The sequence below is a fragment of the Phaseolus vulgaris genome, chromosome 4, assembly GCF_051622355.1.
Source record: "Phaseolus vulgaris cultivar YP4 chromosome 4, ASM5162235v1, whole genome shotgun sequence".
Lineage (NCBI taxonomy): Eukaryota > Viridiplantae > Streptophyta > Magnoliopsida > Fabales > Fabaceae > Phaseolus > Phaseolus vulgaris.
Window position 1 is genome coordinate 36,979,174 of NC_143501.1, and position 8,472 is coordinate 36,987,645.

General features: G+C 35.3%; 1 pseudogene across 1 annotated transcript; it reads right to left on the bottom strand.

The window, feature by feature from the left end:
- Positions 1–312: 312 nt before the first annotated feature.
- LOC137837540 (receptor-like protein EIX2) lies at positions 313–4,439 on the bottom strand (annotated as a pseudogene). Its single transcript, XR_016520281.1, has 2 exons — positions 805–4,439; positions 313–445 (listed from the first exon to the last, which is right to left on the bottom strand). The product of XR_016520281.1 is annotated as a receptor-like protein EIX2 (transcript).
- Positions 4,440–8,472: the final 4,033 nt, after the last annotated feature.

Genomic DNA, 8,472 nt, shown 5'->3' on the forward strand with positions numbered 1-8,472 from the left:
TTTACACTCTTTAGAAAACAGATATTTTTCAAAAGGATTAAGATTCAATTAATCTTGGATCACCATAAAGAGTGGATTAACAAATCAATAACTACTAGACACACAAAACACCAACAACACAGGTTTTCAAGCATTCCTCTTGAATTTGGAGACATCAAAGCACCTTGTTCAACATAACTAACAACTTGAGATGAAAGAGTAAGCATATCTAAAGGCTAAGCTATGAACACAATGCTTAGGAAAAGGAAAATGAAAAACATCACAATCACAATTGGCTCCCTCAAGTCCAAAGGTGTTCAACAACCCTTTTCAGTTCTCTTTTTCCAAATCCAAGTGGCTATTTGTTATGTTCTTTAATGTCCTTTACCCTCACAACACTTTCAATCTTCAATAACAAATTCATTTTTCCACATACACTACTTCACACCTCTTATCCAGATTTCCTCTGCCAAAAACAGAAATAATAAGAATGATGAAAAAAAAAACATAAATCCAAAGAAAACTCGAATATTAAAAGCAAAAGGAGTATTTATAACAATAATTATAATTATCACCCATGGCATAAAGATTACAATGTTTAAATATACAAATGAGAAAGCAACTTAGTATGAAAATGACACAAAACAATTTTGACACATTCCCTTCAATATTAATCTTAATATCATAGGAAAAATAATTTCTATTCTAAGATATATGTTCAATAATTTTGATAAAGAGAAACTGAGGTTTGTGAAAATTATTTATAATAATAATAATAAAAAAAGGGAAAATAGAGTTTGTAACACAACAATAGAAGAATATTACCTGTTATCTTCTCTGCCACCACTTGAAAACTTTCATTGCTACCATGATGTAAAGAATGTCTCCTAAATTACTTAATAGCTTGAAATATGCATGACGCCAAGAACGTATTATTAAGATTGAGCCAAACACTCCCCAAAAGCTCATAACAAATCCAATTGTCATACTTATGTAAAATTCACGATTGAAAATCAAATTGTCATTCTCGTGAAAATTAGCAATTTGTTCTTGTCTCGATACTTTATCAATACACAATTTCTTTAATGGCAGTCCACACAGATCAACATTGCCTTCATATTTTTTTGAATCGAAACTCTGTAATTGTGTGCCAGTAGGAATTTTTCCAGATAAATAATTATGTGATAAATCTAATACCGTGAGTCGATCAATTTGAGCAAGACTCAAAGGAATTGAACCAGAAAGTTGGTTTCTTGACAAATCAAGAAATTCAAGTGAGGTTAACTTTCCAATATTTGAAGGAATTTTCTCTGTCAAATGATTTCTTGATAAATTCGATTTCTTGATAAATTCAATGAAATCAATCCAAAAAGATTATCTATTTCTTTTGGAATTTCTCCCGATAATTGATTGCTCGAGAGATCAATGCTTTTTAAAAGTGATAATCCATTATTTTTGAACATTTGCTCTGATCCTTTCCACATCAAGAATAAATTCAAATTGTATGAAAGATAAGTCGAGAAAGAGTTTGTATAGGCCATATACGAATGAACTTGATAATCTCTCAAAGAAGGCACTTGAGTCATTGAGGAGAAGTTTTTTATGCATTTAGGAATTTGTCCAGATAGGTTGTTTAGTGAGAGATCCAAGAGCTGAATGCTTTTTAGATAACAAATTTGTAAAGGTAAAATTCCATTGAAGGAATTATTTCCCAAGCTTAAAAATTGTAACTCTATCAATTTGCTCCCAATCCAATCTGGAATAGATCCTGATAATCTATTTTCTGTCATATCTAGCATCACTAACTTTGTGCAATTTCTCAAGGAAGAAGAGAATTCACCTGTTAAGTTATTGTTTCTCAATAACAATACTTGAAGTTCAAGGAGTGATCCCAGTGAAGTAGGAATTTTTCCAGAAAATTTATTCTGACTCATGTTTAAATAAACCAATGATTTGAATTGGGTCCAACAATCTGGAATTTCTCCAGACAAATTATTATTTGAAAGGTCTAATTGATATAAAGTTCCAACTACACCGCCAGAACATAAAAACCAAAAAGAATCTGTAAATTTATTGTTTGATAGATCAAGGTACAGTGAATCTCGTAAAAATGATGGAATAGGACCTTCAAATTGATTTGAACCCAAATTAAGGTGAAAAAAATGGTTCTCTGGTGACAAATCAGGAATCATACCTCGTAGATTGTTGCATGAAATGTCGATACTGATCTGATCTCCCAATTCAAATTTATTCCAAAACCATATTGGAAGAGTGTCTGATATTCCATTATTTGAAATGTCAAGACTGTTAATTCTCTTTTGTGACTGTATCCATTTTGGAAATAATGGACCAACCTTGCAAGATCTCAGTCCAATATAACCCAATTGAAATGATGGAGCCCAATTTTGACTGAATTTCAAGACTAATGAGTTATCTGATAACTCCAATGTTTCTAACTTTGACATATTAGAAAAATGAGAGTCCTTTATCACACCTTTCAAAGAGTTTGACATTAAACATAGTTCTTCAAGTTGAGTAGGAAACCGAAGATCTTCAGAAATTGTCCCATTTAGCTTATTTCTATCAAGGTATAACCCTTTTAATGAAGGTAACATTGTGAGGGTGTTAGGCAAAGTGCCGCTAATTTGATTCCAGCTCAGATGTAAACGTTGCAATGAGTATCGAACATATTGGGATAAGTGATGGATTATTGTGGGAAGATTTTCACTCAAACAATTATTGGATAGGTCCAATATACGCAAAATAGTAGCATTGTGAAGTGACTTTGGAACTCCATCCTTTAATTGATTCCCTGATACATCTAGCATTTCCAACTTGGAAAAGATTGAGAAATCAGGAAGTGCACCGCTGAATTTATTTCGACCAAGATATAGTTCTCGCAATGAATATCTACAACATCTGGACAGATGATTAAATACGACAGTCAAATCTTCATTCAACTTATTATATGACAAATCCAATGACTCCAAATTACATGTGCTCTCAAATGACATTGGAACACTGTCTTCTAAAGAGTTAGATGCAGTGAACAAATGTTCCAATTGATTGCCAGAAAGATCCAATGATTTTAAGGATGAGAATATTGAAAGGTCAGGTACGGATCCCGTGATTTGATTGTATGGCAAATGCAACTCTTGAAGTGAGTATCTAACACAACCATTAGAAAAATTACGAAGAATTGACGGAAGGTCTTCGGTCATATTGTTGTTATACATGTATAAAGAACGTAGGGTGCATATATTCATGAATGATTTCAAATCCTCACCCTTGAACACATTATAGGAGAGGTCAAGGTGTTGAAGCGAATTCATTGCCAAGCCAAAATGATTTGTTGTGGAGCCCTCCAAGAGGTTACTCCAAAGGTCAAGCTCAACAAGGTTGGAAGTGGTGTTTGCCACCCACTGGAATATCATTGTTTGTGTGAAGGAGTTCTGAGAAAGATCAAGGACAGAAAGGGAAGTAGAAAAATTGAAGTTGGAAGGCTGGAATGAATGGAGAAAATGATTGGAAAGGCCACAGTCAATTAAACTCAGTTCTCTTAGTTTTGGTAGCTTGGCAATCATTTGAAAGTAGCTAGGTGAAGTGTTAAAATTAGTTATGTGTTCTAAGGAAAGATGAGTTAAAGAAATGAGATTTGAGAGCCACTGACCTCCTTCATTAATTTTTAGAGTACCATAGCATCTTCTAAAATCATTACATCCTCCAAGATAGAGCTCCTGCAACTGGGAGAGATTTCCTAGTTGGGAAGGAATGTTTCCTTCCAAAGAATTATATCTGAGATCAAGATGCTGCAACTGGGAGATATTACCAAGCTGAGATGGTACATCTCCTTCCAAAAAATTACTTCGAATATCAAGATACTGCAACTGAGAGAGATTCCCAAGTTCACGAGGGATGGAACCTTCAAGAGAATTACGACCAAGATTCAAGTATTTCAAATGAGAAAAAGAGCCAAACTGAGTTGGAATTTCTCCGATAAAATGACATGTAGAGAGATCAAGGTATTTCAAGTTTGTGAGAGAAGCAAGAAACTCAGGGATGTGAGTGCCTCGAAAAGAATTAGAACTGAGGTTCAAATACTCTAATTGTCGCAACTCCATCAATGACTCGTGGATCTCTCCGCTCATATAACGTTTAGAGTATTCTTGATATTCGAAATAATAGTGTCCAGGAAGGTGGAGGCCTAGAATATGGGCGGTGAGGTTGCTGCAGCGAATCCCCTCCCACTGACAACAATCGGGAGTGGACCAAGAGGAGAGCATAGCATTGGGATCGACAATGGCAGCCTTGAATTGGAGGAGTGCTTCCCTCTCCTTTGGAAGGCATCTCATTTTGAGTTCTCCATGAACAACCTGCAACACCACACACACCACAAACATCATCACTTTGAAATTCCTCATTATCATGAGAGAGAGAGAGAGAGAGTGTGAATATTAGAAATACACTGATAGGGCTTTTGAATTTAGCATTCCCAATACCCACATATATACATACCAACTCGTTAGCATTTTTAGTGTTATTTTAGTCATTTTTCTGCTTATTAGAACTATGATTGATACATACATAAAGTAGTAAATAAAATAAATAAAAGGCAACAAATATAAAGTAATGAAAGGCACACATCAGTGCACTACATGATTACTTTTGAAATTCATTTTATTTTTATCTCTTCAAATAATAAAAAAAATGAATGACATTTCAATTTTATATTTATTATTCATTTCAATAGATTAAATTTTTTAATCAGTATTTTATTCAATTCACATAAAATAATATAACTTAATTTATCTTATGCATAAAATAAACTATAAATTACATAGCATCCACAATGAAATTGCCGCCAAATGAAATGTTGTTGGTTTTATAGTATGAACACAAATTTGGTAGTTGTGGAATAAATCAATCATCGGAACATTTTTTAGGGCAATAATTCTATTTTAATCTGACTTCGAAGACTTCTGAATTTTCATTTTAAAGGACAAAATTATATGAAAAAATAAACCATCAAATTCCTCCTTGCAAATAATGAAAGAATTGAAAGTTAATATTTGAAAGATACAAATTAAGAAATTGCTCTGAAAAGGCATTTCACAATGCAATTGTTTTGAACAAATTGTACTATTTGCAATATCTTTATTTGAAAGTTAATAAGATGGTTAATTTTTCGTAACGAAATAGAAAGAATCTTGTACCGTCCCGTCCCCGGGCATTGACCAAAGGTTAAAGTCAACACATGGTGGGACCCCTTGAGGGACCCAAGAAAGAAAGTCAACAGGTTGATCGCTTGGGGCATCGCCAGGTTAAGGCGTCGCCTCGCAAAGGCGTCGCCCAAGAAAGGCGTCGCCTCGTAAAGGCGTCGTCTCGTAAAGGCGTCCCAAGAAAGGCGTCACCAGGTAAAGGCATCGCCTAAGTAAGACGTCGCCAGGTAAAGGCATCACCAAGATAAGACATAGTCGAGTCAAGACGTCACAAAGAGGGCTCGGGCCTCCTTGACAACTCAGAATGGCGACAAAGAGAAAGAAAAAGGTGGTTTCAAGGCCACAGTCCTAGTACCAGTAGGGAGTAACCTAACTCGTGAAGTACCCACGCCACCGCTGGGAAACCTTGGGACAGATACGACCCATGAGGGGGCCACGCCCAGGGGAGAACCACGTGCACGGTACGAGAGAAAGGTAGATCCACTCCCAAAGGTGAATGACTAGAAGTTGGGGCGTATGAGTTGACACCCAGAAAGTCACCCCCTTGCGCCAAATGCACTTCGAGAAAGGAGGGTTTGCACGATGGAATAACCTTAAGTTGTGTTACAGCGCTGTAGGGCCCTCCACGAAGAGTCGCGATCAAGTCAGAAGAACACGTGGCAATAAGCACTGAAAACATCAAGGCTTTCCTAAAAAGTTCGCTAAGGTACGCGTTAATTCAGTTAAGATTCGAACGTTCCAAGGAATATTTTTATACGCTTTCAATGCGCTTTAACGCGTTTTAAATTCGAGAGGTGTATAAAAAGGGACTTTGGGACGTTTGAGAGGGATCCGAGTTTTGACCTAATTCTCGCAGTTTTACACAGAACACAAACCCTAGTTATTTTCGCTGCGCACCCACTGTGTGCACAAGACGATTAGGGCAACACAACTTTAGTCATTCAGTATAATTTTCGACCACCCTCAGAGCATTCAGTCACAGTGTTCTGCACAGGGGTGCATGTTTCTCGCTAACTGACTTGATCGTCGAAGTGCAAACGACCGCGAGGGCGCTCCTTTGTTCACTTCTTTTCAGGTACTCACAGACGGAGCAGATCGAAGGTGCCCTAGGTTGTGAGGACAAGCCACGCATAAAGACAACCCAGATCAACCGGCGGGAACAAATCCAAATTAATACAATTTAATAGGGTACTTGAATAACAAAATAATGTTATTTACTTTTATGTAGACATAAAATATTATATAAAAATAAATACTATTAGAAAATTTTCTAATTTCAGTGATTTTTTTTTTAAATTCGTAAAAATTATGTTTCTTTTAGATTACTTGAGAAAATTTCCCCAAAAATATTATGTATTTTAGTAGTGAAAGCAAAAATATTATGTATTTTAGTAGTGAAAGCTTATGTCACGAGTTTTCTCTTCTTCATAGTATTGTCATCTCATATTACTAGCAAATCAGTTTTTTTATAATAAATTATTTAGGTATAAATTTAAAAAATGTAAATAATATTGAAAATAAAAAAGGAAAACATGAATGAATCTAGTCATTACTGCAAAAATAAATATCGGTCTAGCATACAGATATTAAAAAAAATTAAAAAGATGTTTTTTTATAAAAAAAAATTAATTAAATTTAGGAGACATTTCATGGGTGTCTCAGCTCTTATAAAAAACCAACACTTACAAATCAAAAACATAATTAATAAAAAGAGCATGATACATAAGAGGTTGCAAAACAAAGAGTTTGTTTCCCTATTCCTAGTTAGGCATTAGCTTGAAAGCTGAGAATGCCTCACAAGGATAGCAACAAAACTGCACCTTGAAGTCAAGCACACCAGCTACTCTTTAAAAAATTTATGATATAACAGAAAACTCATCCTAATCTGCACCTGCAAAAAAGGCTGCATCACACCAAAACAGCACCGCAACATCCCCTTAGGGATAGGTTCCTGGCCAGGTTTTAGTCCCCCTTCTTCACTCATCAAAGAAAACCAAAGTATCAACCCATCATACAACTTCCATTTATTAGTTGGTTTGGTGGTGGTTATTCCATCTGATAACAGCACCTTCAGATGCATCTTATGAGCTCCAGACAAAAAGGAAACAGCCGCAACACATGATTTGAACCTACCCTGCTTCTACCAATCAAGACCCAGCAAATCTGTCCTCCAGGCCGCAACTTAAACCAGCCTAGCTTAATACAAAGCACATATTAAGCCCCTTGAGTGATGCCTTGGCTGCCAAACAGGCTCCACAAACACTAAAAAAACCAACAGCTTAATACAGCTCAAAACCTGAACCGAGAAGCCCCTAACACAGATGAAATATACTGCACTTGATGGCCCCATACTACAAACCATTGAACGACACCTGTAAGCATCAACCAACATTTCTTTCACCAAAACCAAGACATCTTTGTCAACATAACATCAGCTTCATGATTACCATTCAGATTATTAGACACATTCAATCCAGCCAGTGCTTGTAAAATGAATATGCCCTACATCTACCAATCTGAACCAACAATAATCCCCTCCAAACAACATCAACATCCATCCTATCTTTTAGACTCCAACACTGTTTCTCATATTCCTTCAGCTTTGCATACACCAACACTTGTTTATCTACCAAACCCAGCAACCAGCTAAGCAAAGCTTAATCCCATCCAACCTTAAGTTGAAACAAGACTGCAACTCTGTTTATAGCATTGTGTACCTCTTGAAGCGCTGTTACCAGCCCTCTGTAGCACCCAAACCTGCACCCAGGACCCCTCTTAACCTAACACTGGTTCACTAAAAGGACCGCAGATACTCATACTGCCCCTCTACCACTCACACCTTATTACTTAATGCTTTTTATACATGTAACCGGATTAAGAGTCCAATCCGCTAAGGAGTAATTAAAAGAGTATGACCTATGCTTCATCTATGACCATGACTTCAGTTGGACCATCTGGAAAATCTCTTCAGCATCTACTACTCCTTGTTTAAACATGATAGTATTTCTCTGGTCCCAAATCCGGTGTCTAAGGGAAGAGTTAACCACTAGACCAAACAAGTTTTTTGGTCATATAATCATTTTTATTATACTTATTATTATTAACATAATTTATACATATTAATATTATTATTAATAATAATAATAAAATAAATTATATTCATATTATTAATATTATTCATATTATTAATATTTATTAATATTATTCATATTATTAATATTTATTAATATTATTGATATTATTAATATTTATTAATATTATTAATATTTATTAA